At 46.3% G+C, this 23,369-nt stretch overlaps 1 protein-coding gene across 4 annotated transcripts in view; it reads left to right on the top strand.

The window, feature by feature from the left end:
• Ncald (neurocalcin delta) overlaps positions 1 to 23,369 on the top strand; it is a 268,985-nt gene that overhangs the window by 46,395 nt on the left and 199,221 nt on the right. The window contains exon 1 of one of the 4 annotated variants that reach the window (XM_051159482.1): positions 22,682 to 22,734. The exons of 2 other annotated variants lie outside the window; for them this stretch is intronic. The gene's annotated coding sequence lies outside the window, so the exon portion shown is untranslated. Of the gene's footprint in view, positions 1 to 22,681; positions 22,735 to 23,369 lie in introns of those variants that run through there. One more of the 4 variants, XM_051159484.1, reaches the window with a different exon arrangement.

Raw genomic sequence — 23,369 nt, 5'->3', positions numbered from 1 at the left:
CCTGTGGCTGCCTCCCTCCAGCCAGCCGTGTCAGGTGTGGCTGCCCACACAGGCAGTTGGCAGGCTGCATAGACGGCTCTGTTCTAATCTGGTTGAGGAGCTCTTTGCTTTATTGCCACCCTGGAGAGAAGCAGCTAAGGTACTTCTCAGTGCCACCCACACGTCAATCTGTCTGGTCTCACATTCAGTCAAACGTCTCCCAGGCGGTCCCTTTGCCTTCTCTTCAGCCATGACATGATAGATACCGAGTTCGTCCACGTGGTGGGACCTGCCTTGCACGAGCAATGCATGTGTGCTCTGCAGCTGTGCTCACAGGTGAGTAAGGGGAGCAGGCACAGCCTTAGAGATGTTGTGACTGCATTGTGACTGCATTGTGACTAATTGCCGATGCCTGCCTGGCTCTGCCTGGTGGCTGTGGCCAGGGAACTACAGAAAGGAGTGAGGGTCGGCCAGCCAGTGCCTAAGGAGAGGATATGCTGGAATCAGAGAGTGTGGTCCGTGCCTACCACACGAGTGGTTTATAAGCCTGCTGGGCTCTCAGCTGGTCCAGGTGGAGGCAGAAGCCCACGAGGATGTGAGTTGTTAGTGGCTTCATCTGATACATGGCAGCCCCGGGTCTGGTCTCACACGTTGGCGTTCTTCACAGGACAAGACTCTGTGTTCTCACTTGCCTCGGGATGAGGATGAGCAGTCATCTGGGGCTTCCTGCCAGCTTCCACTTGCACTCCTGGCCAGCATCCTCCAGGGATGAACTTGGATCTAACACTGCCCTGCAGCAGCGTGGTCCTTTTTAGATGAGATGACCAAATAAAGTTCTCTCCATGGATTAGAAATGTCTTTAAATACTGCACACACCAGGTTCAGCCTCTCCTCACTCTTGCATAGCCTACACTTGCCAGCAGTGCCCACAGCCTGACTTGGCCTCCACAATCTAGGGAGTAGAGGGACTTCGGTAGGGAAGGTGCTAGACGCTGGATCTCACCAGCGAATTTTGAGCAAGAGTTTCAAGCTAAATAGACTTAAGGAGTTCCCAGACTTCCATAGCTTAAGAATTGGGACAAATGAGCACTGTGGAAACAACATTGAAAGATGTGAACAAAACTCAAGACTTTGGGGTGAAGTGACTTGTTTAAGACAATTAACTAATTAAGATAACAGCAGTTGCGTGCTGAGCTCTGGAAGGAATGCTGAGATAAAATATGAATAACCTGTTCAGAGTTGCTAGGACCAGGAGGCTCCAGAGGCAGCCACGGGAGCCTTTCACATATGGATGCTTCCAGACCAAGCCAAGAGAAGTTGCAGCTGCCATTGAAGGAGGCAGGACCAAGGGGCCCTGGCTCAGACTTACACCAAGGCCAGAGCGGTGTGCCACATGTCTATGGAACATGGCCTCCCTCTTACTGCCTTGACCTGAGACTGCCACTCACACCCTGTGATTAGTCACCCTGGGTCTTAGTCAGAATTTCTATCGCTGTAATAAGACACCATGACCCAGATAACTTGGGGAGGAAAGATTTGTTTGGCTCACACTTCCAGCCCATCACTGAGAGAAGTCAGGACAAGAACTCAGAGCAGGAACCGGAGCAGGAGCTGATGCAGAGGCTGTGGAGGGTTCTGCTCACTGGCTTGCCCACCATGGCTTGCTCAGCCTGCTTTCTTATAGAGCCCTTGGCCACCAGCCCAGGGATGGTCCCATCCACAGTGGGCTGGGCCCTCTCCCATTGAGCTAATATTAAAAATGCCCCATAGGCTTGCCTACTGCCTGATTTTATGGAGGCATTTTTTTTTCCAATGGAGGCTCTTTCCTCTCAGATGATTGAGCTTGTATCAAGTTGACATAAAACTTTCTAGCATACCCTATAAATGTTCCTTCTCCAGATCTTCTTTCTCAAGACTTTAGCTACATGAGGAAGATTAAAACTCTGTCAATAACAAGTATACCAAATATTTTGCCATCACAGCACATGGGGTACAATTTTGCATTCTATTTTCTTCCTTATTATATTTTAGTTTAGGACTATTTACTGCTGCACATTGTATTTGTGATCTATGGCCACCTGTTCTCAATGTCAATAGCACATATTATTGTTTTTATTTCAGCAGCATCCTATTTCTAGATTCCTCTTTTCATCTCTGCCAACCATGCTGTGGAACAAATACACACAGAGCATCAGGGGCAGGTGACAGTTACAGGTGCTCGCTTCTAGCTCATGAGCCTGCTTGTTAGCTGGCCTTGGCTGGGCTTGGATCCCGGCTGTGGGCTCAGATCTGGCATGTCTCATAAGACATTCGCTCTTCTCAGGCTAGCAGGTGGCCAGGGCTTATTCTTCTCGTGGTTGTATGAGAAATACATTCAACACAGGGAAGTAGAAGGATTCAATGTCTTTCATGCTGAAAGCTTAGCCACTGCTCACTGTCACTTCTGCCTGTTTCCAGGGACCAGAGCACGTCTCCTGTCCAATAATGATATTTCTATGGCAGACATAAGCCACAAAGGCAGGCATTAGGCTACTGTTGGGAGCCACTACAGAATCCCATGGCAGAGCCAGGAATGGTGGGTTGGGAGGACAGGGTTGTTGGTTGTGCAGCTGTATGGGGAGAGGGCACCTGGGGTCCAGCAGGCTCTCAGGATGATTGTCTTTCATCCTTTTTGCCTTTAATTTAACTATTCACCCCGACTTTCAGGGTACCTGGTCTTGCAAGCTTCTGAGCCATGCGGCGGTTACACAATGTAAATCTGGTTGCTTTTTCGTTTTCCCACTCCCACCTTAGACATTTTCAGGTTTGTTGAGTCAATTACCACTTGCCCATCTGCTTTCCAGCATCCAAAATTTCATGGCTGTTATGCCTTTTTCTTGGTGCCTGTAGGTATTTTGCCTGTAATAAAATCCTTTCACTGTTGTTTTTGTAGGATTTGGGAGGAGAGTACGGCTAAATGCCCATTTTCAATCCGCCATCGTTCCCACTGGGCTCTTTGCTGACACTGTAATGATCAGTGGCCTTGTCAGCACGAGCTAGTCTAGCTTTGACTGTGGCTGCTCTGAGGCGCATGTTGCCCAGAGACAGCTAAGTAGGGGAATGTTGATGAAGTGCCTGATGGCATGGTGACTCACCTCTCGGTCTGGGTTGTAGGAACACAGCATGACTGCAGAGCAATCCTTTTGACTAGGCCTTGTGTACATAAGCACAGATTTGAAGACACCATTTATTTCTTTGGAGTTCTGACCATCTAGTATTTTTAGATTTTTCTTAGACTCAAGAAAAATGAAAAGAATCCAAAGGATGCCTTTCCAGTCTCTTCTGATATTTTTGCTCTTGTCCTCCAAGTCATTAGTAACACTGCTAAGAATATTTTACACACCATGGTTTCCTCTGTGACTTGGTATTTACAGGGACTGACCACTGGCGTCTCATATTGTTCAGATGGGAAGGAGAAGGACAAAAACAAGGTGATATAAAACATTATGTCCTAGAGTCATTTAACCCATAGCCTCTCTGATGACACTATAGGTAGACAGTAAACCTGGCAGGACTTGCAGTAGGCAAAAACCATCTCAAAACATTTTGCAGTGCTGATAAGATGGGGCCCACAAACATTTCCAAGAAAGAGAGAGTGAGACCAACCAGCAACCAGAAAACTGGGGTTCAAATCCCCATTTGGCTGTTAGGTTCGATATGATGTCAGTAGGTTAATCTCGAATGAGAAATAAGTCTCTTTGCTTGTTGGATTGTAAGTCGGTCTGTGCAAGCAGCTCGTTGTTAAGATCCTTCTAATCTGGAGACGCTATTCCTTGCAAACTGAATGAATGCTACTTTTTTTTTTTTTTTTTTTTTTTTTACTGTCAGATACACTTAAAAATAACCCTGGCAGCCGGGCAGTGGTGGTGCACGCCTTTAATCCCAGCACTCAGGAGGCAGAGGCAGGTGGATCCCTGTGAGTTCGAGGCCAGCCTGGTCTACAAAGTGAGTCCAGGACAGCCAAGGCTACACAGAGAAACCTGGTCTCGAAAAACAACCACAAAAATAACCCTAGCACCTGGCAGGCCATGTTCTAGGGCACTTTGCATACATATACTGTGTCGTCTCCTCAGAACTTGGTGGGGTGGGTGTTATAATAGTGCTGTTGCCACTATAGTAGTGCTAAGATGAGGGAAACTGAGGCTCAGGAAGTTAAGTGTGTTGGTGAAGACCACCTCATTAACTGCTGTGGCCAGGATGCACCCACCTGCAGCTTGCCTCCGCGGTAGTAGTGACCACACTGTGTGGCTATGGGGTGACCTCCACGCACCGCTCTCTCCTAAAGCTCCCTTCTAGGCTCTTCTCCCTCTGAGGTTTACTGCATGGCTAGAGCTCTTTCCCGGTACCCTCTGCTGCACACATGCTCCGTATCTGTGGCTTTAACTGCCACTTGTAGTCGTTACTTTGCTTGCTGCTATGGCCGAACACCTAACAAGAAGCAACTGAAGGGAGGGAGAGCTGACTTCTTTGGCTTGCAGCTCAAAAGAAGATGTAGTCCATCACTCAATGAGGGCACGGCAGTGGGGGCCTGAGGCAGCTGGTCAGGTGGAGCCTGAGTCAGGAAGCAGAGTGCAGACCGGAAGTGGAGCCAAGCTACAAAGGGCCTGCCCTTCATGACTGACTTTCTCCACCAGAGCTCTGCCTTCTAAAGGTCCTAGAAACTTCCAAAATAGCACTACCATCTGGGGACCACATGGTCAAACACATGAGCCTCTGGGGTACATCTTCCATTGAAGCCATACCATCATCTATCTGCTGATGAATTCCTTACTTCTGTCCAACCAAGGCCTCCAAAGGAGGTCGGTCTGACCACTTACTGTGTTATTTGAGTACCTTAAAACCATTGTATGTAAAAATCTACTAGTGATGTGTCTCCTTACTGTTGCTGCTCCTTCTCAGGGTAGACGTCACTGAGGCAGGAGGTACATGCCAGAAGAACAGCCTTCAGGGCCCTTATCCGTCTCTGTGTCCATATAATTTATCAGAGTGTCCTTCCATCTCACCTAAACAGCTCAACAGTGTCCGTGTGTGTATCTTGAGCCAACGGCCAAGTCCATGTCAGTATTACCTAACTTAGCAGGATTATTGTGCCATCTACAAGTGACCCTTTTCCAGTCTTTTCGGTCCTCTGGTCCACACTTCACATTGCAGTAAAGAAGATCTATCCATAATATCCATAACCCTTGAAAGCATCCCCAGTGGCCTCCAAATGAAGCCACCTTCCTCCCCTCAGTGCCCAAGGCTGCTAGGAGCTGCCTCCCTACTTTTTCTTCCATCTTCTTCTACAGCCAGAGTGAGCTTCCTGTGGCACACCCCTTTCACATACAGCCTTTGCATATCACTCCTGGAGAAGGCTTGTATGGCTGGTCCTGAGACCAGTCTGAATCCCTCACTGGCCAGCTTTTCACATCCAGATCTTTGCTTTCTTTAGATAGTCATTTAAAGAGAATTTTTTCCCCCTAGGAAGCCTTCCTTGACTTTGGAGGCTGGAAGTACCTTTGATCACCCGATGCAACACTTAGCATGATTTATTGCAATTGCTAGTTTAATTGCTCGTCTCTGTGGCTACACTGTAAATCCCTTAAGGCCAGGCTCTGTGTGGGTCCAGATCATTACTCCTTGAAACTAACAAAATGTCTGGCACGGAGCAAAACTCTATTTATTGAATATTGAGTGTCACATTAAAAACATCAAAAGCTATAAATTTCCCAAAATAAGACCCCCCAAAATTCAATGCTTTTTGTCTTTAGTAGGTCAGATCCCCAAGTAAGAAGACAAAATAGAGACAAGTCTTTGCTTTATTCAAGACATTGGGAAACAAAAGAAAGTAAAAGGCGGGCGTTCCTCCTCCTCCAGAAGTACAGATGTACTGTCAGCTCCATCACTTACAACCCCAGAGCAGCAAGATGCTGATGAGACAGACCGTGGTCAGAGACATGTGCGCGCAGTTTAGGGGGCTCTAAATGTACCCTGACGCAGGCAGCGGGGAGCATCAAGGACCAAGTATCCAAAGCCGGCCTCTTCTTCCTTAACTCCCAGAGGAGTTGATCCAAATTCTTCTTGGCTTCACCTGAATTAAAACTACCTCCACATGCTCAGACAAAAAGATTTCCTCATGAGCTTTCTTCTTCCTCCTCATCTCCTGTATCATCTGCAGTTGGCATTGCCCAATGGCTTAAGGACCTCAGGGACACCTGAAGAAGTCAGCTCCTAGGGTACAAAGGACAGAAGCTGGGCCAGTGGGGCTGCAAGAGGCCACTACATGTGGTTGGCGAGTCTCGTTGCCTAAAGAGCTGTTGGTGTCTTCCTGCTCACACTTTCCAGTCAACTCTAGGGCTGACTGTTCCTTGGCTTCAGCCAGCTGCCTTTGCTTTCCCATGCCACCCCTCTGTTTCTCACGTGCCTTGCATTTGAATTCTAACCTAGGAAATCTGATGGTGTCCTCCCTACCCCCAGACCAGACTGTGAACGTGCCTTTGAGTGAGGCACTGTATCTTATTAATGAGCAACAAGGCTGGTCTATGAAGAGGAGTGTCAACGTGGGCTGCTGAGCAGCAGGCAATTCAAAGGCAATAGGCCCAAAGCCAGTGTGGTCAGAGTGACAGTATTGTTGACTCTGTTTTTTAACAATTAAACTTTATTATACAACCCAACTAGCTTATACAAGAAGGAAAAAGGTTAAAGGGACAAAAGAGTGAACCTTCCGGTAGCCGTTCCACGGGACGGGTCCTTAGGTGTCTCTCTGGCCTGCGCGCTGGTCCAGCTGGTCCGCTGCTCCCCACCCGCTCCAGCCCAGGCTGAACTTGTTGTTCTCTTTTCCCCAACTGCCTGAGTCACATGGGAAGGACCATCTCCTTCTCCCGGTGAGGGTCAATTAGAAAGACAATAGACCAGGTGGGGTTCCCAGGTCTGTTTCTTGAATTCCAGACCCAGGATGGCTCCACTCAGTCTGTCACAAGGCATTCATGGGGTGCCCCAAGGGTAAAGCCCGCCAAGACTGCTCCCACCTGTGACAAGGCTTATTCTTTCCCACACAGTATATTGTCACCTTCACTTTTATTCCAGTGCTAGCTTCCTCAGAGGTGAAGGATGACAATGGCCGTGTTAGGTTCATAGAACTAGCTGCTATCCCCTGTGAGGGTAAAGAAGAACCAGCTTCTGGTCATAGGACATGAGGTGTCTTCAACTCTGTCCCCCACTGGCTGGGGTCAGTCCTGCTACCAATGCTGTGCTCAGACCGTGCATTCTGAGCTGCTGTTGTTCTACCACAGACCAGAATAGCCTCGGTCCAATTAGGCTCACAATAAGCACACCTGCTGTTGAGACTTCAGACCGGGAGGCAGATGGGCTGGTGCCTTTCAACCCTAACATGCCTTGCAAAGCCTTGGGTAGGTAGAAAAGGACTGTTTTCTAGCATCTCTAGAATTTCTAGCCATCAGCCAAGATAGCTGTTGGTTGAACTTGGGCTCTGCAGGCAAGCCACCTGCATTTTATATCTAGTCCCCCTCTGCAAGACTTTCTTTAAAAAGCGAACGCATACATATTTGCTTACAGGTATGTATGCTCACCTCACACGTAATAGTGCAAGGCGGCAGCCAGAAGAGGGTATCAGATGTAAGCCCTCGTGTGGATGCTGGGAAACAGACCAGGGTCCTCTGCACAAAGCAGCAGGTGCTCTTAGCCTGTAAGTGTGTGGCCCCAGCAGGACTTTATCTGTAAACATGGAACAGTGTTGGGTAAAACTGTATACTGGTATATTGTAATATTAGCATTGCCACCAGCACGCCTGGCTTCAAAGGACAGCTCAACCTTCCTCACTAGCTGTATGGTCTACTAAAAATTAATGCTTAGTGCCTCAGTTTCTCCAACCGAATAACATAGATGATTATATATATATACACACACACACGTATATGATACAAGTAATATACATATGTATATATAAATTGACGTGGGGATTAAATGAGTTGAAGTCCTTGGAATAGTGTTCTAATTGATCTTAAATCTTATTCCTATATATCTCATTGATTTGTAAAGATTTCGTTGGGCAAAATGTGAAAAGCATTTGGAATCACAACTGCCTCAAAGTCAGTCCTCTAAGTTAAAGGCCGGAAGTTATTGTGCTGCGGTACGTCCGTGTGGAGTGCAGGGGATCAAATCTGCTGCCGTGTGCTTTGGAGACAAGTTCTCCCATCATGGAGCCAGCCATTAGGCTGCGTTTGTTGTTTTCTCCAACAGGCTAGGGGAGGGGCCTGGATTCCCACCGCCACAGAACTTTCCAGCCGTGTTGCCTTTGCTTGGATTCCGGTTTCCATTCTGAAATTTACAGGCAAGAGTGGGAAATTCACTGCTCGAGACTAGTTAAAATGAAAAAAAAAAAAAAGACCAAAGCCTAGCAAGATTTGCTGTCTCGATGTCAGTTAACCTGCAGTGAGAGGTCTGTCGCAGGGGGGTGGGGACACACCTGCCTCTTCCTATCGGCCCAGATGGTTTCCTAAGTGCGGCTGGGAACATGAGGGTGGGGGTGCAAAGCTCCCCTTAACTGGAAGCTATTTGCAGCATTGGAGACAAATGATATCAAACTGGGACTCGAGACCTTGCCCTTTCACACCGTTTGGTAAAATATTTGTCTGGTTTCAAATGTCAATTTCATACCCATGATTGAAAATGAAATTCTACCTACCGCTGAGAAGAACTGTTGCTTTGAAGGAAAGTTTTATCCAAAAGATGACTCATTCGCATAGAGTCTAGCTAGATTCCTTCACCAGAATAAAAATCCAGGGTTTGAGAGGGGGCAGGAAAAAATATAAATTTGTACTCATTGCTTTGGGCTTTCTTACAAGAGATGCACCTTTTCCCACCTTAAACCATTTGTCCTGTGCCTGGGATATTTTAACGACTGTGCAGGACAGACACCAAATGACGACTTATTTCAGGAATTGCCACAGTGAGGTTGAGATTTTTCAGTCACTAATCTGTGTCACCTGTCATCTCTCCTCCCTCATAAGTATCTTTGCAGGTGGTTGGGCATGACAGGTGCATCACAAAGTCCCCAGTATGAGCCCTTGTCTGGCATATTAGTTGGGAGGATACACAGTTATTTCTGAAATCTGCCTCACAAGTTTATATTTTGTGTCAAAAATTTGAGAAGCACTAGTTTCTGCAGATAGCGAATGGATGGATATTCTAATAGACTTCTGATGGGTGAGATGCAAAGTCTACTCTTGAGGTTTAAAATGTCTCAGAGCCTAACGTACAGAAGCAAATGTCTTCGATGGATTTTCTTCATCTCATTTGCTATTATTTCATATATGAAAATCTTAAATATACTGGTGGAAAGTTGAAGTTTATACTCTTATAAAAAAAAACTTATAAACTTTCTTTTTCAATTTCACCTAAGATATTTTTATAGTGTTGGTGGCAGTTTCTTCCAACTCAAGATCCTGTTTGGAAGCCTCTGGCTCAGCCCAGTTGCTTTATTCACTAAGGTGGCGGCAGATTGGTTATTCTATGTGATATAAATTCTGCGTATAAACTATTCAATGTTGTGTAGGCTGTTTGTCTTTACTTTTATTATCAAATAATTGGGTTTCTCGCAGTTTATTCAGTGTGTCGTCCCTGACCTGTATTTACAATGTCTGTTGTGTCACAGCTGTGTTCTTTGTCACCATCTTGCTCTCTGGCTGAATCACAGTTACTGTTCCTGCCGCTGTGTGAATAGTCTCAATGAGAGAAAAAAAGCTGCAGCGCAGAAGGTTAAAAGGATGCTCTGTCCCCAGACCAATAGCCAGTGCTGTTTGGTGTATTTGCTTTGTAATTACTTGCAGCATCACCTGATAGGGATGTGTCAAGCTCTTCTGGCATGCCCCGGACTGTGTTTCAACAACGGATGGCCCTTGGATGGATGGTGGCTATAAAATATATGATATGATATGATCCCACAAGGATTCCCACGTGTTCATGTTTCCTTTGGGGGGTCTTTTCTTGTCTTAGAGTTAGAAGGCTCTTACGGTCTAACAGGACCCTCCTATTGCCACCTAAGACAATATTTTGCTTAGATCTTTGCCTCGGTAACTACTTTTCTAAAAGGACTTGCAACTCATTTCAGCATGGCATGTTAGACGTGTCCTTCTAATTATCCTCATCTGGCTATTCCCCTCGGGAAGAAGTTTGCTCTGTTCAGAATGTGGACTCACATTCCAAAAGCACAACTTCAACCTTGAACAGAGAGTTAAGTGTTTTAAAGGAGAAAGAAAAAAAATAGCAACAGATGCACATGAAGGCCTCTCTCACCAAAGCTGCTTTTCTCTATTGAGGGGCATCATGGGTAATCTTAAGACAAAACAAAACAAAACCACAAAAAGCAAAATATCAACGTGATGGGAAAAGCACTCCATTTTAAGTAAGACCCACTGATATTAATTGCGCTGTCACTCACTTGCCATCCAGTCTTATGGTCATTGTTTAACACGCCAGTTAGAGATTAGCAGCCACCTCATAGAGTTGTCATGAGGGTCAAAGGACAACACCAAGTGGAGAGCACCCTGCGAAGGGTAGAGCATCTACCAGGCTTGTCAGCGCAGTGTTCGTTGTCTCCCACTGATAAGTACACTACATTACTGATAATAAACCTTGGTAATTAAATCAGAGCTTGAATCCGGTTGAACAGGGGTTTGTATTTTTGTTTTTGGTTGGTTTTTTTTTTTTCCTCTAGGAAGAAAAGATTAGCTGAGCAAACTCTCCTGTCAACCAGAGGGAGATGAGAAGGAAAGCTGAGCTCCTCTAAAGCCTTTACACTCCAATTTGCAAATAAAGAGAGAGAACTAATTAAAAACAATCATTAAGTCATTGAAAGAGCTGGGGAGACAACCTACTTAGCGATGCTGCTTTCGGCTGGTTCCCGTGCAATTAGTTTCTGTGTGATTTAGGGAGGCGTGCCTCATTAAAACTGCACTTCAGACAGCCCATCAGCCATAACGTGCTCTCCCTTCAAAGGCCTGGTGTCCTGTTTCTACAGCTCTGGAAACACTAGATCATTAAATACACTCTCTCCAGGCCCCCAGAGTTTCCTTCATAACTGCTGAGGACTTGTACGGTTGCTGCCATTTCCTGTCTCTTCATTAATTCATTGAACATTTATTGACAGATACTGATGACCTGAAGCTTAATTACTCAAATGAAATGTTTTTTCTTCTGACACCAAGGTACAGAGATAAATCTTGCTTTCTACACAATACGGAAGTGGGCTTTCGCCTTTCATGCATGGGAAGGAAGCCTAGCTGGAGCCGAACACCGACAGTGCAGATTTAACAGGGTGTCTAATAACTGCATCTATTGCAAATTGTATTTCGTCTGCTGCCTGAGGCAGCTCTTAGCTGTCTGACTTGCAGTAAGGAACACAGGTGACTGTGGCAACACGAGGAAGATGCTGACAGTCACCAGGTGACAGCCTGTGGTCATAACCCTGTGCCCAGCACAGGTTGAAGGTCTGACCTCAGCTTCAGCCTTGAGGACACACCACAGATCATTGTCATCATTCAAATGTCATAGGTGCGGTTGCCTGTAGCATGCTTTTATCGCCACTTTCAAATTTTTACTGCTGTTCTTGGTTGCTCATCATTGGCAGATAGATAGCAAGGCTGAGCTGGGCCATTGGCAGATAGATAGCAAGGCTGAGCTGCATCATGCTCTTCGCCTGCTTAGCTTGACTCAGCAGTTTGGATTTTGTCTGCACGTCACCATTCAGACCTCTGTAGCTTTAAGAACAAGATGGATCCTGGGCTCCATGGAACATGGTTAGTGAGAGTTGTGGCTCCGAGTCAGCTTGCTGGGTTCAAATCCCCACGGTTTAGCATGGTGTAACCATGGAGGCAATGACCAGCTCTAAGAGACAGCTTCTCCAATGGTGGGATAAGAGAATCACAAAGGGCAAACGGAATACCACACACCAAACATTTAACATAAGTCTCCAAATACACTTTTAATTCATATGTTATATCGCTTGTCCATACACATAAGTATAAGATAAATAGTCATGATTTCTCATTGTTGGTATAAGGCAAATGAGTGACATGTTTAGGTATCAAATCAGAAACTGGTGCATGATTGAAAACTTAAGATATGGATGAATCACCAAACAGTCAGGTTATGGGCAATTTTGGGGAAGATTCAGAAGTTTTGAGAATTTATACAAAAAGGTCCTTGCAAGTCATGTTTAATGCAGAGGCTACAAAGGCCAAGTGTCTGGGGTTTTCAGGAACATCTTGTCTTTCATAATGTGGACAACTGAAAACCTAGGGTCCCGCTTAACCCCAGTTCTCCAATTACTTCCCTAGGGTCCTGTATCAGAGCGATGCATCAAAATTACCTCACACCTAGGTATTTTTGCTGATTTTGTGTTCATTTATTTTTATGAACTATTTCCCTTGGAATGCAGGTGCCTGAAGCACCAGGAGCCGGTGTGAGACCTGGGCTGTAGGGGTGACCGTTCGTTCCATAGCTGAGGCATGTACGGCATTGTACAGCTCTTCGTCCGTGTAAGAGTGTGACACAAAGAGTGCCACACTGTCAGAAAGAGGTCACTAGATGAATGTTAGACTCTACTTGGTGAGGTTCATGAACAGTTTTGTCAGTTAGGAAAAGACAGAAAGCGTGGTGACTATATCTATTGATGGCAGAAATTGGAAGATGTATCTAATGTCATGAACTGAAATTTAAAATGATCTCAACCTAAGGCAAGAAGAAGAAACGAACGAAGAGGCAAATTTGAAATGCCCACATTCAGATTCAAATCTGTTTCTCAGATGAGTGTAACAGCCAATCAAAACAAGACGGTGTCCTGCAGCAGACAGTGTGCGAGAGACTTGGGTTTATTGACCGTGGGATAATGTGAGGCCCCCAAAACTACATCCTTGTAGAATTTTCATGTATCTTGTTGTACATGGAAACCTACTGGGGATGTAGAAAATTAACAAGCAAAATGCACTGATGCTCGGGCCTCACCCTCAGGGGTCTTATTCTGCTTTGCTTTGGGAAGAAACTGTGTTTTGTTTTGTATTGCTTTCTCTGCTCTGGTGAGTTAGCAAATACAACGCACAGACTGGGTGAGGAGTGCCTGCTCTGACTTTAAACCCAGCACCCCACATCCTTTTTTGCTTGGATCCTCTACTTGGCCCTCAGTCATTCTTCCTTCACTAATTTTCTCTTGATCATTCACCTCTATATACATTGTATGTTGGTTTCTGTCTTTATAAAGAGTCTCCATTCCATGAGCAGTAGTCCCACACAGTCCCTCCCTGCCCCTCACAGTCCCTCCCTGCCCCTCACAGTCCCTCCCCTGCCCCTCACAGTCCCTCCCCTGCCCCTCACAGTCCCTCCCTGCCTCTCACAGTCCCTCCCCTGCCCCGCATAGTCCCTCCCCTGCCCCGCACAGTCCCTCCCCTGCCCTGCACAGTTCCTCCCCTGCCCCTCACAGTCCCTCCCCTGCCCCTCACAGTCCCTCCCCTGCCCTCACAGTTCCCCCCTGCCCCTCACAGTCCCTCCCCTGCCCCACACAGTCCCTCCCTGCCCCTCACAGTCCCTCCCCTGCCCCTCACAGTCCCTCCCCTGCCCCACACAGTCCCTCCCCTGCCCCTCACAGTCCCTCCCTGCCCCTCACAGTCCCTCCCCTGCCCCTCACTCCCTCCCTGCCCTCACAGTCCCTCTCTGCTGCCTCTCACAGTCCCTCCCCTGCCCCTCACAGTCCCTCCCTGCCCCTCACAGTCCCTCTCTGCCTCTCACAGTCCCTCCCCTGCCCCTCACAGTCCCTCCCCTGCCCCGCACAGTCCCTCTCTGCCTCTCACAGTCCCTCCCCTGCCCCTCAGATCCCTCCCTGCCCCTCACAGTCCCTCCCCTGCCTCTCACAGTCCCTCCCCTGCCCCTCACAGTCCCTCCCCTGCCCCTCACAGTCCCTCCCTGCCCCACACAGTCCCTCCCTGCCCCTCACAGTCCCTCCCCTGCCCCTCACAGTCCCTCCCTGCCCCACACAGTCCCTCCCCTGCCCCTCACAGTCCCTCCCTGCCCCTCACAGTCCTCCCCTGCCCCTCACAGTCCTCCCCTGCCCCGCATAGTCCCTCCCTGCCCCACACAGTTTCTCCCCCCCTGCCCCGCATAGTCCCTCCCCTGCCCCTCACAGTCCCTCCCCTGCCCCCACACAGTCCCTTCCCTGCCCCGCACAGTCCCTCCCCTGCCCCGCACAGCCCCTCCCCTGCCCTGTCCCCGGTCTCCACGTCTATTGGACCTCACTCTCTCAGAGTTCCACCCTCTATTACTTCATCAAGCCCTTTCTTTGAGGTCACCTGTGGTATCCATGTTCCTAGAATTATGGAGAAGTATAACTTAAGGGCTATGACAGCTTGAATGAGTGAGTGCTACCGCTGTAGGGCCATGTATTTGACCAGTTGCTTCCCAGTTGATGGAATGTTTGGGAAGGATTAGGAGGTGTGGCCTTGTTGGAGGAGCTGTGCCAGTGGGAGTGGGCTTTGAGGTGTCAAAAGATGTGCTCCTCCTCTTCTCTGCTACGTGGTTATAGATCAAGATGTGATCCCTCAGCGGTCATGGGCTCTCAGAAACCATAAGTCCAAAATAAACTCTTTATTCTGTAAGTTGCCTTGGCTATGGTGTCTAGAAAAGTAACTAGGGCCATGGCTAAGACACAGCTTGAGTGCTTAACAAACCTAAACTGTTCTTATTCTAACCAGCTGCAGGGCCCCTGTGATTCATTCTTATCTACAAAATGAAGGCCCTAAGCTCAGGCGCATAGGATCTGGGAGAGGTTGTCCATGGTTAATTCATTTCTCTGGATGAGGAAGAGTTACTCTGGGAAGGTTTTGTAAGATGGGCTTCTGGTCAGTTCCCGGCTTATCGTCCAAAACACAGCCCAGCCTGAGAGCCAGCATTGCAAGCTCAGACCACTTAAATGCTAGGTAGGCACACAACACACAGGGTCATCTTGCTTAAAACCATGCCTGTCCTGTCATTTTTCAGCTCTGCCTGCCCTACCATGTCTTCCCTGGGGACTCATAGAATAGGCTGCCCTCAGAATACAGTCCAAACTCCAAACTAGCCTGCTCGCTGAGTCAGCCTCCGCTCCTGCTATCCCCTTCTAAACTTCCCAGACCTCTAGGCAACCAGGGCCATGCTGTCACAGTGTGAATATTGAATGCACCCTCCTGGGCTCATGTTGAATAGTCAGTTCCCAGCCAGCAGCACTATTTTGGGAAGTCTGGAGACTTTAAGATTTGGGGCCTTGCTAGAGGAAGTGGGTCACTGAAGGCAAGTCTGTGGTGGTCTCCTCCCCTGGCCTTCTTTTTTGTTTTTTTCTCTACATCCTGCCCATCATGAAGTAAAACTTTTCCTCCACTACCAGGCGCTCCAGTCATCACAATGCTCTTTCTACCCATGATACAGAGCTAAGCTCTGAGACCACGTGCCACAATGACAATTCTCCTCCCCACCCCACCCCCCTTAGGTTGTACTTTGGTCACAGTGACTAAAAGGAATGAGTAGGTTTGTCCATGTGTGGGCCTCCGCATGAACCTCTCCTCTGCACACACGGCTAATCTCTCGGCTAACCGTGCCCCTCTCAGCCATCACTGCTCAGTTAGAAGATGCTTCCTCAGGGCCCTTCATCCTAGGCAGCTTCTGCATCATGCTCCCTCTCAGACCCGATCTCTCGTGCTCAGTTTCCTATCAATGCACACGTATATGTGGATCTGGGATTGATCTCAGAGCTTCGCCCGTGTGCTATGTTGAGACTCTCATTTCTCTGTCCAGGTTTTACGTTTGAATAGAGCAGGGATCTTACTCACTCATCTTATTGGCTGTGCCCTCCTGTTGCTCGGCATAGTCAGATGTTCAGAGCAGAGTGTTTTCTAAGTAGCTATGAATGAATGAATGCGAGGGGGAGGATAATCCAGCTGAGGTCACAGTGAGTGGAATGATCGTCACTGATCAGAAGTCCTTGGAACAAAAGACAAAGGTCTGGGTCCATCGGGTGAAGACAAGCTTTGGGACCATTTGCTTGGGACTACCTCTCTGTGTGGCCATTTTAGCATCTCTCTCTCTCTCTCTCTCTCTCTCTCTCTCTCTCTCTCTCTCTCTCTCTCTCTTTCTCTCTTGTTTTTTTTTTTTTTTTTTGTTGTTGTTGTTGTTGTTTTTTGTTTTTTGACACAGGGTTTCTCTGCATCACTCTGGATGTCCTGGACTCTCTTTGTAGACCAGGCTGGCCCCAAACTCACAGAGATCTACCTGCCTCTGCCTCCCGAGTGCTGGGATTAAAGGCATGTACCACCATGCCCGGCTTTTAGCATTTCTCAATAGGAAGTTATCTTAGTTTTCTTGCATGGTATAGAAAAACATTAATAATACAATTCCAAGTTTGGAAAAAGAATGGTATGGAAAATAGTGTTTTTATCCTTAGTTCCACCCACTCCCTAAAGACCCATCACCCCTTGCATCTAAATGTCGCCTCTACATAGCTTGGCTACCAGTGGCATTTCCACGTATTCATGCTGAGACTCAGGGTAACCAGGAGGTCTCTGTGAACCAAAGGGAGGACATGAATACTTAGTCCCTGGCCTTTGGAGTCAAATTCTGGCTCCACAACTTGCCGAGCACCATTATGAGTGTGTCAACTTCTTTAAATCTTTTCTTTTTAAAACTAGGAACATCACTATTAGTGATACGTCCGGAGACCAAGTTGGGCAACTCATATAAAGGGCTTTCTTTGCTAAATATTTGCTAACAGTTGGTGTTCAACAGTAATTCATCACTGAAAGGCTTTTCAAAACACATTTAATTACCTTTTAGTCACCCCCGTAGTCATAGAAATGTACACTACGTCAGTAGTGGTATGCTGAGAAGCCAGAATTAGTTTTTAAAAATGGAGATTTTTGGGGAGATGTCAGTGGCCTAATGAATGTTGAGAACTGAACAGACAGACCTTGGGAAAGAAGCAGTGTGAGGAACGAAAATTCACGAGCCATCTGTCCAAGGCGCTGCTGTGACTGGTGGCCCAGCTTCATGTGCTTCTGTTAGCTGCAGATTAAATGTCTGGAGAGAGAATCAGGTGGCCTGCCTTGCATCTGGGACCATCCACAGTGGTCAGAGGAGCATGGGTAGCCAGGGTAGACAGTTCTAGAAGGCCATATGCTGACTAGACAAAAATCCCTGAAGTGCCCAGACCATCGCTAGGGTTCTAAGAACTTCTCACACACTTCTCATGACTTATTGTCATTGTCATCATCTTCCTTGGCCACCTTTAATTGCTTTCTATTATAACCTGGCCTTGTTTCCCTCTGTCTTTCTGAGGGACTCTCTTTTGAGTGACTTCTACAATGTTGACTCACTTATGCATCCATTTAGTCAACACATGTTGACGGAATTCTTAGCAATTATCAGCTTGTTTTCCAGAGACTCAATGAACCAAAGAAATTCTTATGCCCTCAAGGATTTCCTTCCTAGTAAAGAGAGACAGACAACTAAAAATAAATACATAGCATCATGTGGTACTGAGGCTAACAGCCAAACACTAATGGAAAACCATAAAAGAGAGAAGGGTGGTGCCCTGTTTATGAACCTCTCTTTCACCTGGCCTGTTTTGATGGTTTCATTGCTTCATTTGTCTGCCATAAATGATGAGCTGCCATCTCTCCTCAGGCATGAGCATCATAGTGTTCCCTAGATAAGATACCCTTATGGTCTGCTATGGGGTGACGGCATTTTCTTTACTGAGTTAGCCAGCCCCCCTCCAGATCAGCTGTTGCAGGTGGCCTAGAGAGAGGGGAGAACTATGTCTGGGCCCTCAGGTACTCTCACATTTTGAAGCATACTGAATGTCTAAAGAAGACATTTCCTTAACCTCATGCAGCTAATTTCTTCTTCTTCTTCTTCTTCTTCTTCTTCTTCTTCTTCTTCTTCTTCTTCTTCTTCTTCTTCTTCTTCTTCTTCTCTTCTTCTTCTTCTTCTTCTTCTTCTTCTTCTTCTTCTTCTTCTTCTTCTTCTTCTTCTTCTTCTTCTTCTTCTTCTTCTTCTTCTTTCACAGATACTTTCTGGATAAAAAATAAGAAAAGTAACCATGCCTTGTAACTTAAGTCACAGATGATGACATTAGGGTGAATCACAGCTCTGGGAGAACCAGGTAAAAACAGTTAACAAAGGCAATAACACATCTTTGTTTTATTTTGTTTGTAATGGAGAGCAAAGACTTTGTGTATGCTAAGCACGTGCTTGGTTATTAAGCTATGCTTGCAGGCCCAAAAATAATTTTTTTTAAATACAAGTTAGAACCCTATTAAATCCACTCTATCTACAGTTAATGCTCATGTTTACTAAATTTGAGAGCACTAGATTAATCCTTTCCTAAGGACTGGGGACTAAAAGTAGAAAGCGAGATGAGAAAATGCTTTACAATGTTTTTATGTGCTGCTGTGACGTTCTGTGGGTAAAGCTGTCCTCTGCACAAACCTGGCAGCCTGAGTTCAATCCTTGCAGGCCACAGGGAAAGAGAAGCAAGTCCAGAAGTCCTGCTCTGCCCTCGCCATGTGTGCCGTGGCGGCACGTGTGCACTGTGCGGCCTCCTCCATAGCCAGCTTAAGTTGAAGTGAAAGAAAATTTGACAATTATTAGATGCTCTCATTCAAGTGGAGCAGAGCGGCTTGGTTGTGTGATGCTCAGATGTGGCGCCCGCCTTACAGGATGTGTGCTTCTTCAATGACAGGGCTGTCCTTGACACAGCTTTGGTTCCGGTGTGAGATGGTCAGCTGTGTTGTGAGTATATTTAGCTTATGCTAAATGCCCCTGGGAGGGTGGCTATCATCTGTTTTCAGTTTAACTATGTTTGGGGCATGGCACATTTTTTCCAGATGAACAAATATTAAGCCTTTCCCACTTCCTGAGAAAACTTGGGCTCAATTTGAAGCACAAATTATCAAACATATTTTAAGTCACATGAAAATGAAATGTAAAGAGCGATGGAATGTTTACAAGAACTTTCAGAAACATATTGCTTTGTGAAAAATGCCAGGTTTGGCATGAAAGTTTGTATACAAAATCTGACAGGGCAGAAATGATTCCCACGCCTGTCAGTATGAATGGCCGCATGGCTGACCAGGGGGCCTAGAAACAGTGTCTACATAGTGTCATAACTATGCAATGTCTTCGCATAATGTTTAAAACTTTTCAAGGTTGGTTTTGATCCAGGTGTGCACAACCTCTATAGCTTCAGGAGCACATAAGATTTTGACATTTGAAATTTGCATATTCACATATAAAGTATTTTAAGCATTATCACCATCATAAAAGCTTTTACTCCAGGCTGCTGAAAAGGGCAATCTAACCAGCTGCATTCATTTATTTCTCCACAAACCATAAACTTACTAATAGAAATCTTAAAGGAAAAGTTAAACTGAACTGGAAATAGATTTAGGATGCTTGCATTACCCTCCTTGTCTGTCCACAGTTACTGTTCTTCCTGTGATTGCTCCGATCCCCTCCTAACAGATGTTCAAGACCTCAGACTTCCTGACGGCCACTCATGTATTTTTTTTTTTTCTTCTTCATTCCTCTTGCCTTTCCTGAGTCCTAGTGTAAATTAGGAAGGCACATCGCAGGATGCTCCAAACGTGGTATGTCTCATCTGAGCCCAGGTGTGTGTGTGTGTGTGTGTGTGTGTGTGTGTGTGTGTGTGTGTGTGTGTGTGTGTTTGGAAACTTGGTGCCCAGTGCTGGTGCCCTTTTGGGAGGTTGTAGACCTTCGGGACTGTGGTCCATCCAGGATCCATGGGTTGCTGTGGGTGGCGTGAAGGCGATAACTCTGATGGTACTGGCCTGAGCTTTCTCCTTCTCATCAGTCAAGATGCGGGCCATGGCATCTCATATTTCCACCATCACAGATGGAGTCACTGAGCGTCCCGCCTTCCCCACCACGGGACTGGAGTCTTTGAAGCTATGACCCAAAATAAGCCCTTCCTCCATTAAGTTGCTTCTGCTGGGTGTTTGGCCGTGACGATAAGCAAAGTAAATAACACAAACACAGTGCTCTTTCTTCTCACATTTATGTAAAGTGTAAAATGTTTACTCCTCATAGTCCTGGAAGTCTAAGATCAAGATACTGGGCGCTCTGGTGTCTGGTGAGGGCTACCATTTCCCTTGAGTCTCGCCTTGGAAGCAGTGACAGGGCCAGAAGATTCCGTGCCCTGTGTGGATTCTTTTACAGCAGCTTTCATCCCATTTAGGAGAGATGATGTAACCATCTCCAAAAGGGCCCGCCTCTCTGCACTCAAATACGTCTGTGTCACTATAAATGTAGACATAGCCCATAAAATTTCTTTCTATGTATAATATATATATACATATATATATATATATAATGTGTGTGTGTGTGTGTGTGTGTGTGTGTGTGTGTAGACTTGTGGCAGTTCAGAGGAAAGCCTACAGAAATTAGTTCTCTCTTACCCATCCCACCTTGCCCATTCTCTCATTAGTGTCAGAGAAAACTAGAGTGCATTTCAATGTACAGTGTGTGAGTAGATTTGACGCTTCTGTGGAGGCTTAGAGAGAAGACAGGCTTCTCCTGGCCTGTGCTGCTGGCATACTGGCCAGCTTGGCTCTTAGGAGGCCTTTTGTCAGGTCTGATTCTGGAGAAGGCACTGGGGCTCCACAGAAGGCCTGCTCACTCACAATCCTTGTGTGTTACCCTAAAGCCTGAAACAGAGCAGACTCCATGTATTTTAAATGTTAGAGCATTATGGATTTACTTCATCCATCTCCACATCTCCTATCAATGAAATAGCTTCAGAATGTCATTCTTAAAGTTTTGATATGTTTTGGGTGTCACCAAAGTAACTTTGACTTGAAGGACAATCTATTAAAAAACTGTCTAGTAATTTTTTTTTTTTTTCAGTTCTGAATTGTGCTTGGACAGATTACTTTTTTAAGCTGAAGCTCTTCAGTGGTATCTACTAAATGTATAGACTGTGAGTAAGAACGCCACAAATATCTGTTTTAAATCAGAATTATTAGCTGCCTGGACCTAAAAATAAAGTAATGCCTGCCACTTCTGGGACACGCAGAGGCTTGATCATTTGCCTCGCTGAAACACATTGCCTCTATTTTGTAGTCAAAAGAATAAATTGCTTCACTCTTGCTGAAGCTCTGAGCTCTGTTTCAACTGTATGCAGTTCTCTGTTAACTTCTCAGAAGAGTTTGGGGAGATAGGCACGGCAACAAGTCCACAAACACAATTAGTAGGTTATGTTTTCCTAACATGTCAGTTGAGTTACCTTTTCATGTTGAGTTATTACAATTGATGTCTTAATTTAAAAAAAAAACAAAAACAAAAAACAAGAAAGGCCTTTAGACATTAAAAGCAACTCTACAGTCCTTGGAACTTTTATCTCCAATACAAGCACTGATGCTTATTAATTCGATGATGTCAGTGGGGGTTTTCAAAGCTGATCTTCCCAGAGGCCTTTGGCCCTCTTGATAGTTTTGGAATTATATTATAGAGATCAATTACATTGTCTAGACTGAGGCCCCAGAGGTATTAAATTGCCCTTTCTTTGAAGAGAGGGTTTAAACACCAGACATGTGTGCATTAGTGATGGAGCCCATAGACCACATCTGCCTCAAAGCTTTCTCCCTCACCCCTGCTGGGCTATTCTTCTCCCTCAGTCCTGCTGAGCTGCTCTTCTCCCTCAGCCTTGCTGGGCTGTTCTTCTCCCTCACCCCTGCTCAGCTGCTCTTCTCCCTCATCCCCTGCTGGGCTGTTCTTCTCCCTCAGCCCTGCTCAGCTGCTCTTCTCCCTCAGCCCTGCTCAGCTGCTCTCTTCCTCACCCCTGCTGAGCTGCTCTTCTCCCTCAGCCCTGCTCAGCTGCTCTTCTCCCTCAGCCCTGCTGGGTTGCTCTTCTCCCAGACTTATCCAACAGGATCTTTTATCCACTGAACCATCTGCCATGTCTTAGTGCCTTTCTAAAACTTTATATGTGTACATATATGTGTTTGTGGGTGTGCATGTCTGTATGCAGGTGTGTGGGTGTACATGGATATGCAATATTTACCTAGAGGCTGGAGGAGAACCTTCGGTGCTATTCCTCAAGAGCCATTCACCTAGGTTTTGAGCCAGACTCTCTGTTTGTCCTGTAAGTCACTGGTAAGCCCCAGGGACGCGCCTTTCTCTGCCTCTGCAGCACTGATTTACACATGTGTGTCATCATGCCTGACTTTTTAAATGTAGATTCTGGACATGGGTCCTTGTGCTTGTGAGACAGGCTCCTTCCTGGCTGAGCTATCTCCCCAGCACTGTGGAGAGTTCTAAAGTGATTTCCCACTGCGTTGTTTTACATATGGACAAGGCAGCTCCCAGGCTGCTAGGAGCTGACAATGAGGCCCCATCTCCTCCCATGCCCCTTCTCTTCAAGGATTTATCCCTTTCTATAAGCTGTAAACATTAAGAAGTCAACCCCAGGCTCCCATCATATCAGCCTATGTCTTTTGTTCCCTTTTGCTGATATGCAATCCTTTCCCCAAATGCACTAGTGGTAACCAAACCAAGCCTGCCTCTCACAAGGTAAGGACGTGTCCTTCAAAGTGTTTTCACTCACTCCTGTGATGTTGCATGTTTCTTTCAGATCATCCCAATTTGGGACTTGCAGAGCCACCTGAAAGTGACAGCCACAAAGTAAGTGCACGTTTAGAATCTTCTTCTTAGCAGCATAAGGAATGGGGTTTTTTTGTGCATAGGAGAGGTACTAAGCCGTCCCTTTAAAGTCAATAGAACTGATAAATGGACAGAGATGAAATAAACAGCACTCAGGTTATCTCCAGGGCACACACTCAGCATCCTCCCCTGTTGTGCTAAGTTGGGTTGCAGGCCAAGAGGAATTGCAGACGGTGTTGCCTGGCACTTACTGGGTACAGTATGTCTTGAGAATGTACAGTGCACTATAGGTGACTCAGCAGCTTGAGAGAGCAGCTCTGTGAGGTCTCCAACCCTTGCCGTGGGGCAACGTGGAGTGGCGAGAAATGTGCCAAGTCTGGATCTGGGTGCTTGGGTTGTACCCCCAGCTCTTCCACTTGATGGCTGAGCATATACCTGCACCTCTCTGTGACTTGGTTTCCTCACCCTTAACATGGGTCGAATAGCACTGCCTTGCCTGCAGGCACAGTACCATTGCAATAACTCGCTCAGCAGGTCTTTGCATTTTTAAAATACTAGATAAAATACGTAGAACATATATATTTATATATGTACATGTATACACACACACATATATACACACACACACACACACATATACACACATATATCTGGTT

This window comes from Acomys russatus, chromosome 17 (assembly GCF_903995435.1).
Source record: "Acomys russatus chromosome 17, mAcoRus1.1, whole genome shotgun sequence".
NCBI lineage: Eukaryota > Metazoa > Chordata > Mammalia > Rodentia > Muridae > Acomys > Acomys russatus.
This window is presented reverse-complemented; position numbering and strand designations above follow the sequence as displayed.